At 48.9% G+C, this 6806-nt stretch overlaps 1 long non-coding RNA gene across 1 annotated transcript in view; it reads left to right on the top strand.

Annotated features, from left to right (window-relative positions):
- Positions 1-174: 174 nt before the first annotated feature.
- Positions 175-6806, top strand: part of LOC109286712 — a 13747-nt gene continuing 7115 nt past the window's right edge. The window contains exons 1-2 of the long non-coding RNA XR_002094656.1: positions 175-497; positions 4343-4515. This is a non-coding gene — a long non-coding RNA (uncharacterized LOC109286712). The remainder of the gene's footprint in view (positions 498-4342; positions 4516-6806) is intronic.

The following is a 6806-nucleotide window of genomic DNA, read 5'->3' as shown; positions in this document are numbered from 1 at the left end:
CGCCCCCTCCCAGCCGGCCGGCCGGGGGCTGCCCCGCTTCCTTGGGGCGAGCCCCCCCGCGCCAGCCCGGGGACCCGGGGCGCTGCTTGGGAGGAAGCTCCCCAGCGGCCTTCCGGGCCTGGGGAGGGGGCAGGCTGTCCCCGAGCCGGCCAGGCTCCAGCCCTCGTTCCGCCGCAAGCCCCTTGGCGGAGGCGGAGGACTGCTGGCCCTCAGCAAGGCCCCCGCGCTCAATAAAACGCAACTGCCCCTCCTGGTGTTCCTGACAGGGGCTTCGTGGGCCGAGCGGAGGGTGGGGGAATTAGGCCCCTAACTCAAGCCACCCTTTCCCAGGGCAGGTACTCCCACCCACGCCTCTCCGCTTTCTTCTCCCTTCAGCTTTCCTACACTTGGCAGGGCACCTCTGCACCACACCTGCGGAGAAACCAGCTGGGCAGCTTCTCCGCGTCGGGCTGGGAAGGAGCGCCCAGGAGGTGGGAATAGCAGCGCGGCACTTGCAGGTGAGCCCGGGAACACAAGCCCCAGCCCCATCACCACCTCTCCAGCAGAGCCAAGGCCCATCCATCGGCTATCACTCTCAGATTATAGCGCAGTCTGTCCAGCAGCCAGCCTCTGGGAATGGGCAGGAGGCATCTGGTGGCTTCTCCGCTGGGATGCAGAGATGGAGGCCCAAGCGAAGCCTTTGGTAGCTCCAGGCACATCCCAGCTCTGGGAAGGGCACAAGGAGAAGCAGCTAAAAGCTGAAGCAGATGCTGCTCAATGCCATGGGACCAGTTAATCTTCCTCTACCTTGACACATCTCAGATGGGAGTGGCATGACTCCCAAAGCCTTTGGCACAGATATGCAGCCTCCAGGCAAGTAGTAGAAGGGAGAAGCCAGCCCGCCCAGAACTGTCAGGGACTGCTGGATTCCGATACAGGGCGCTGCAGGCACTTGAATACTGGATCATTCACTTCCCTTGGTAGCTGTTCCAGTGTTACATTGTAACAGCAGGCTAACTGCATCAGGGTTAGGTACTAAGTCAGTACCAGCTTCCTGTCTATTCTGTAACTTTGTTGCGCTCTGGTTAAGTGCATAGTTAGTCATTGCAATGATAGCCTTCTGCTCCAGTTGCATCCCTAACAGCTGTACCAGAAACAGCTGTTAGAGGCATTGACAGTAACTGGTGTTAGGCAGTTTCAGGACTTCCAATATTATGATAGTGTAACTAATCATTATTTACATCCAGGTCCCTCAAGGTATAGTTCCAAGGAAGCAGGCTTAGAGGACTACATGCTCCATTCACTCTGGGTCAACTTCTCCCTGCCTTGGGCTGTCTGCTACAGCCCCCTGCCTCCACCCACATCCTTCACACTGGGGCACAAGCTGTGTGACACTGGGTGCATCTACAGGAGATGCTTAATGTGCAGAACAGGTTCTTTGGGTAGATGTGATATCTTGTATTAGACCAACTACATGGTTGAAAGAGCTCTTTGCAAGCTCTCAGGCACAAACACCCTTCATCAGGCATTGGGAGACTGCTGCTATTGTGTGTTGTCTGAGGTAGAAAAGCAGCTAAAATACAGAAGTCTGTGAAAATCCAAACAAGTGGACATTTGGAAGATAATGGGTAGAGATGGGGGGAGGGAGAGGGGGTGGGGAACATGCAGAAGATGTTCTAGCACTGCATATTAATGTCACCAAAAAACATTCAACTGCTCTAATACAGTCACACTGATTACAGCACATTTAGTACACATCTTTACAGGTACCAAAATATAATGTGCTGCAATTACAGCACATTAATAAACATAATGAGTATTGAGCTCAGTCTCTAGGGGATGCTCCTCTCAATTCCCAGTTGGGATGCAAAGACCCTGCACCCCGACCCCTCAAGGCTTGTTTACACAGATACACAGACCAGACAGGCTGCAAGACCCACATCCTATTCAGCAATGTGAGGATCCACTCCTGATTTAGCCTAGCCTGCTTTGCAAACTAATTCAGAAACAAGAAAGAGGCATTTTTATCCCAGGGCTGTTTCTCCAGAAAGCAAGAACAATGCATTATGTTTATCAATTGCACCCATATAAACAAGACCTTAGGGTGCTTTTCTCCCAGGGTTGCTTCATCTGAGGACTTCACTAGAAATATCTGACTTTAATCTTTCTGATATTGCCAGCTCCTGGAGTTAGGCAAGCATAAGACTCCACTTTCCTTTAAGTACAAAGGAGTTACTAGTGCTTAGGAGTAGAGATAAAAGCCTGCAGACTTAAGGAGACTTTTGGGGCTTAAGTCAATCATTCCTTACATACTTGGAGCTCATTATACTACTTTCATCTTTCACAGCAGATTCTCTTCATATGGTAATAACCCAGCTCCCACTGTCCAAGAAGCCTCTTGTGCCGTTTATGTTCCTAATGCTACAGTCAAAGTCAAGGAGCACTATTTCCCTTCACCCAGTTATTTCTTCCTTTTGGCCTGACCTTCTTAAGCCCCGTTCCAATGCCTTTGGACTGAATATCCAGCCTAGAGGAATCAGAACTTGGACCAGCAATACGACACTGCTTTTAAAGCTAGTGTCAAATAGAAAGCAATGTTGCAATGGTTGGACTTGCCACAAGGCGGCACTTGAATCACAGTCTTATCAGGGCAGGCTTTCATGAAGCATTGGGGGAAAATTAATTAAGCCTGGCAGAGTCCATAGACATTAGTTATTATTATTACTATTTTTAGGACCAGTGATGTTAGTCCCTTTGCACACATCCTGAGGGAAGCTAGCTGCAGGCCCTGTATCCAAGCTGTATAACACTCCTATAAAGGGGTTCTTTTGACTCCCCCCCCCCTTTTAAAAGGTAAGCTCTAGCAGCTCTATTGCTTTCAGCAGACCCTTAATACTCACCAGGGAGGTAAACTTAGGGCTATGAATCTCAATCCCCATCAGACTTATAAATCATGGCCAACAGCTTTCTTACATTTGGGCTCTGCCTGGATTTTGGCAGCACTCCTGCACATGCATTCCCCAGCCCTCATATACCTCCTCTTAGTTTACTGCACCAGCATGGAGTTCTCTTGCAGGTGCAGGGTCTCAGCCACTGCCAGCAGCAATAGGGAATATAGGAGAGGACAGGGGTCTGAAACCAAGAGCTCCTTCTTGGAGGAATCAGCATCTGGGCACAGCATAAGGCTCCAGCAGCTCATACCCCTTTGTAGGGGCACCCAAAAACAGAATCTCTCATCTCCTGGAAAGGGAAACAAACTACACAGCTGCTGCCAAGGCAGCTGGGACTGAGAGACAAGTGGGGGACCTTCAAGGACACTTAAATGTTGCCAAGTATCACTGTGCTCTGCTGAACATTTCTGGGAAGCTGCAAAAAAGCCTGCAGAGCAAGTAAGAGGCATGGGAATATCTACATGGGCCATCTGCCAGCTGATGGATGGTGGCAGGAGCCTTACAGAAGTGATTTATCCCTGTTGGCAAAACCAAGGATTCTTTTGCTCTATGGAACTGAGAGTAGATACTGCCCATTTTGCCAGCAAAGTTAGGATTGTTGACTAAGCCTTAAGTACTTGGTGGATTGCTCTTTTAAGTGGCCTTAGATCTTTGCATTTTGATTAGGAATAGTACCTTGTTAAAGACAGGCAAGGTGTCACAGCTAATTAAGCCATAGCCAGGCATAGTGAGTTACATCACAATCAGAGTTAGGGGCTTACCAGAACATAAGAAGACAGGGTCAAAGCTAGGTATCCTTCCAAGTTCAGGGTGCTAAGCTCAGATCAGTCAGGCCAAGCATTTGATCATGAGCAGAGGCATTAAGGCTAGAACCACCAAGAGAACAGCACCCTCCAAGGCTGTGGCTGCTGCTATAAAAGTACCCTGTACAATGTGGGAGGGTTTTATAGCCCTCCAATCAGTGTAGTGGCTTCCATTGGTCACCTCAGGTCACATGGTCCCTATTTAGCCTCTTACTAGTGGCAGAGATTGTATCTGGTTGTTCTGTTTGGTGGTATTGAGGCTTGGGGTGGTTTGTTCAAATTCTGATGTTTCTGATATGGAGTCAGCACTGGAATACCTAGTAGAGAGACAGAGGAGTAATGAAAAGGTTTGGGTAACTAGTAAGCTAAAAATGATTACCCAGTTCTGTTTCTCTGCCTATTTTACCTAAGTGTCTACTGCCATTGGCCTGGCCTGTCTATTAAGAACATAAGCCCTTGGGCATGGTGCCTTTCTCCCCTCTCTTTTATGCCACCCTGGGAAGAAGGAGAGCCAAGCTCAGGTTACTGTAATTGGGACAATACAGTTGAATTGTTCCTGATATGCTTCTACTGACTGGTGTTTGTCTCTGCTTTCCCTTCTCCTCTTAGGGGTCCCACCAGCAGGTAATAAAGCCGAGATCTCGAACACAGCCGATCTGAGTCCTACCAGAAAGTACCTGCCTACCTGTGCTGTGCTGTCTGTAAGATGCAGCTACTTTTTGCAGAAGGAATCTACTCTCCTGCATGTTACATATCCTCCTCAAGTGATTGGTCTGCCCAGAGTAAGAGCTTTCACTTTTGACCAGCTGGTACCTTTACCCACGATACACAAATGGCAGAAATTTATACTGCTTTGCTAGAGGCTTAGGGTTCAGAAGATGATGCTGCCTTCTCCTTGACTTCAGACTAACGTGGCTAGCTATATCTTGGTGCCTGATAGAGGCAGGGTCTTCACTCAAGTCACTCAAAGTCTGGTGCTGTGGGTAAGGTGAAGGCTCAGCTGCTGTGTTCCTACCTAACCTGTGGCTTCCAAATTCCCCTTCCTAAGAAATCAGGCATCATGTTATACTTAGTTGTGAAACTGGGGGAGGGGATGGTGTGGGGGGGAGAGCACAATCCCCTCTGCCTAAGGCATGAAACCATTGGAGTAATTTGTGCTTTCATTAGAAGTTAGTCACTTTCAGGACAAGGAAGAGGTTGGCTTTCTGCTGGGGAGACTTTAGCCTTGCTGCCAGTGCTAGAAGCCTGCATCCTGCCCCTGCTCTCCAAAGGGGTCTGACAACTTGGCTGTCTTTCATTTTCTTTAAAATTAATCCAGCCTCACATCCCTTTGGGAGCTGCTTTATCGGCAAGGGCAGGGCTGCCTGACACTGCAGGAGACAAGCTCTTGAGTTGGTAATCAACAGATTTGTAGGGCTTCTTGAGCTGATACCTATGTTGTGTTGGGGGTAAAAACAATTGGCCATTGGAACTGGCTCAAACTTGGAACCCCAAAGTCAGAAGCCAAGGCAATAGCACCACCAGGTGACTGGTTAAGTACCAATTCTAGTTCAGCCTGGGTCTTCCCATGAAGTTCCCAGAGGGGGGCCAGATGACCTGGGCAAACCTATAGGAGCCTCAAACCCCTGATCAGACGGCTTTAAAACCCTTCCTTGGTGCAGGGGCATTTCCTAGTAGAAATATTTTGGGTGATGCTGTTTTATGCCTATTTGCTTGAGCCTGGGTAGGCTTGTTCTTATCTAGAGCCTTCTGGTTGTTATTGACTGCTTGTCCTGACCATGACCTTGGCTTTGCACCCTGGAAAATGAACTGAATTGTGTCTGTGATCTTGGCTCCTTGCACTCTGGTAAGTCCCTGACTGCTCCTAGTGTGAACTGCAAAGCCTGACTGTGTGCCTTGGTCAACCCTGACTAATCTTTTCTCTCTCCTTCCTTCTTGGGGTGTTTAGGATAGGCATGGGAGTGATGGTGCTATAGAAAGGTGCTTTCCTTGTAGGTGGAGGTATGTCAAACTGTCTCCAAAAAGTAAGTTTAGTGTAAGGAACAGCAGTAGGTTTTATGCCCAGCTTAGAGAAAGAGGACAGTCTTTTGACTGATACTTTATAAATGGGTTAAGATTCCTATTGAGTTGCTGCTTCTTTCCCCTAGCTGGAGAGTTGTGTTTTTGGTCTATTTGGGGTAGCTGCTCAAAGGTGGGATTTCTTCAAACACTTTCTATGAGTGAGGAAGTGAGGAGCCCTGACTGGAGGGAGCTGCTTGGGGATTGTGGGGAAAGGAGAGGACACTTGTTTTTGCAAAACTGTTGCAAAACTGGTGGTTAACCCTGCCTGACTGGGTATGGTGGAGAAGGGGAGGAGCTAGTCTTTCCACTCCTAGAGACTTGGTTGGTTGGAAGATTGATCAAGTGCCAGCCTTACTTCTAGCTCCTTCCATTGGACCATCTTCCAGGTCATGAGAGCTTGAATTCTTGGCTTTAGCAAGAAGTGCATGGTCAGTAGGTGTTTGCATTGCACTGAGTGCCCCATTAGCCAGAGTTACAAGTGAAAGAGGTGGCCTAACCTTCAGCTTGAGGACTAAGTCTAGAAGGACAGTTGGTTGGAGTGGAGAGATCCTACATTTAGCATTTTGGATTGGTTTAATTTGCTGTTTCTTAACCAGGGTACTGCAAGGGTGCTATGCAATATTAGTGTTGTCAGATGTGCAAATGCCTACCTAGGATTCACAAAAGATTTCATAGTGGTTTTGATACTGGATTCATAGTTTCATAGTGTCTAGGGTCGGAAGGAACCTGAGCAGATCATCTAGTCTGACCCCCTGCCATGGCAGGAAAGAGTACTGGGGTCAAACGACCCCAGTAAGGTGGTCATCCAACTTCCTCTTAAAAACCCCCAGGGTGGGAGCCTGCACCACCTCACTTGGAAGCTGGTTCCAGACCCTAGTCACCCTGACCATGAAGTAGCGCCTCCTGATGTCCAACTTAAACCTTCCCTCCGCCAGCTTGTGACCGTTGTTCCTGGTCACTCCTTGCGGCACTCGGGGGAACAGGGACTCCCCCAGCGCCTGCTGATCCCCCC

The sequence above is a fragment of the Gavialis gangeticus genome, unplaced genomic scaffold, assembly GCF_001723915.1.
Source record: "Gavialis gangeticus isolate Ggan-Ray unplaced genomic scaffold, GavGan_comp1, whole genome shotgun sequence".
NCBI lineage: Eukaryota > Metazoa > Chordata > Crocodylia > Gavialidae > Gavialis > Gavialis gangeticus.
This window is presented reverse-complemented; position numbering and strand designations above follow the sequence as displayed.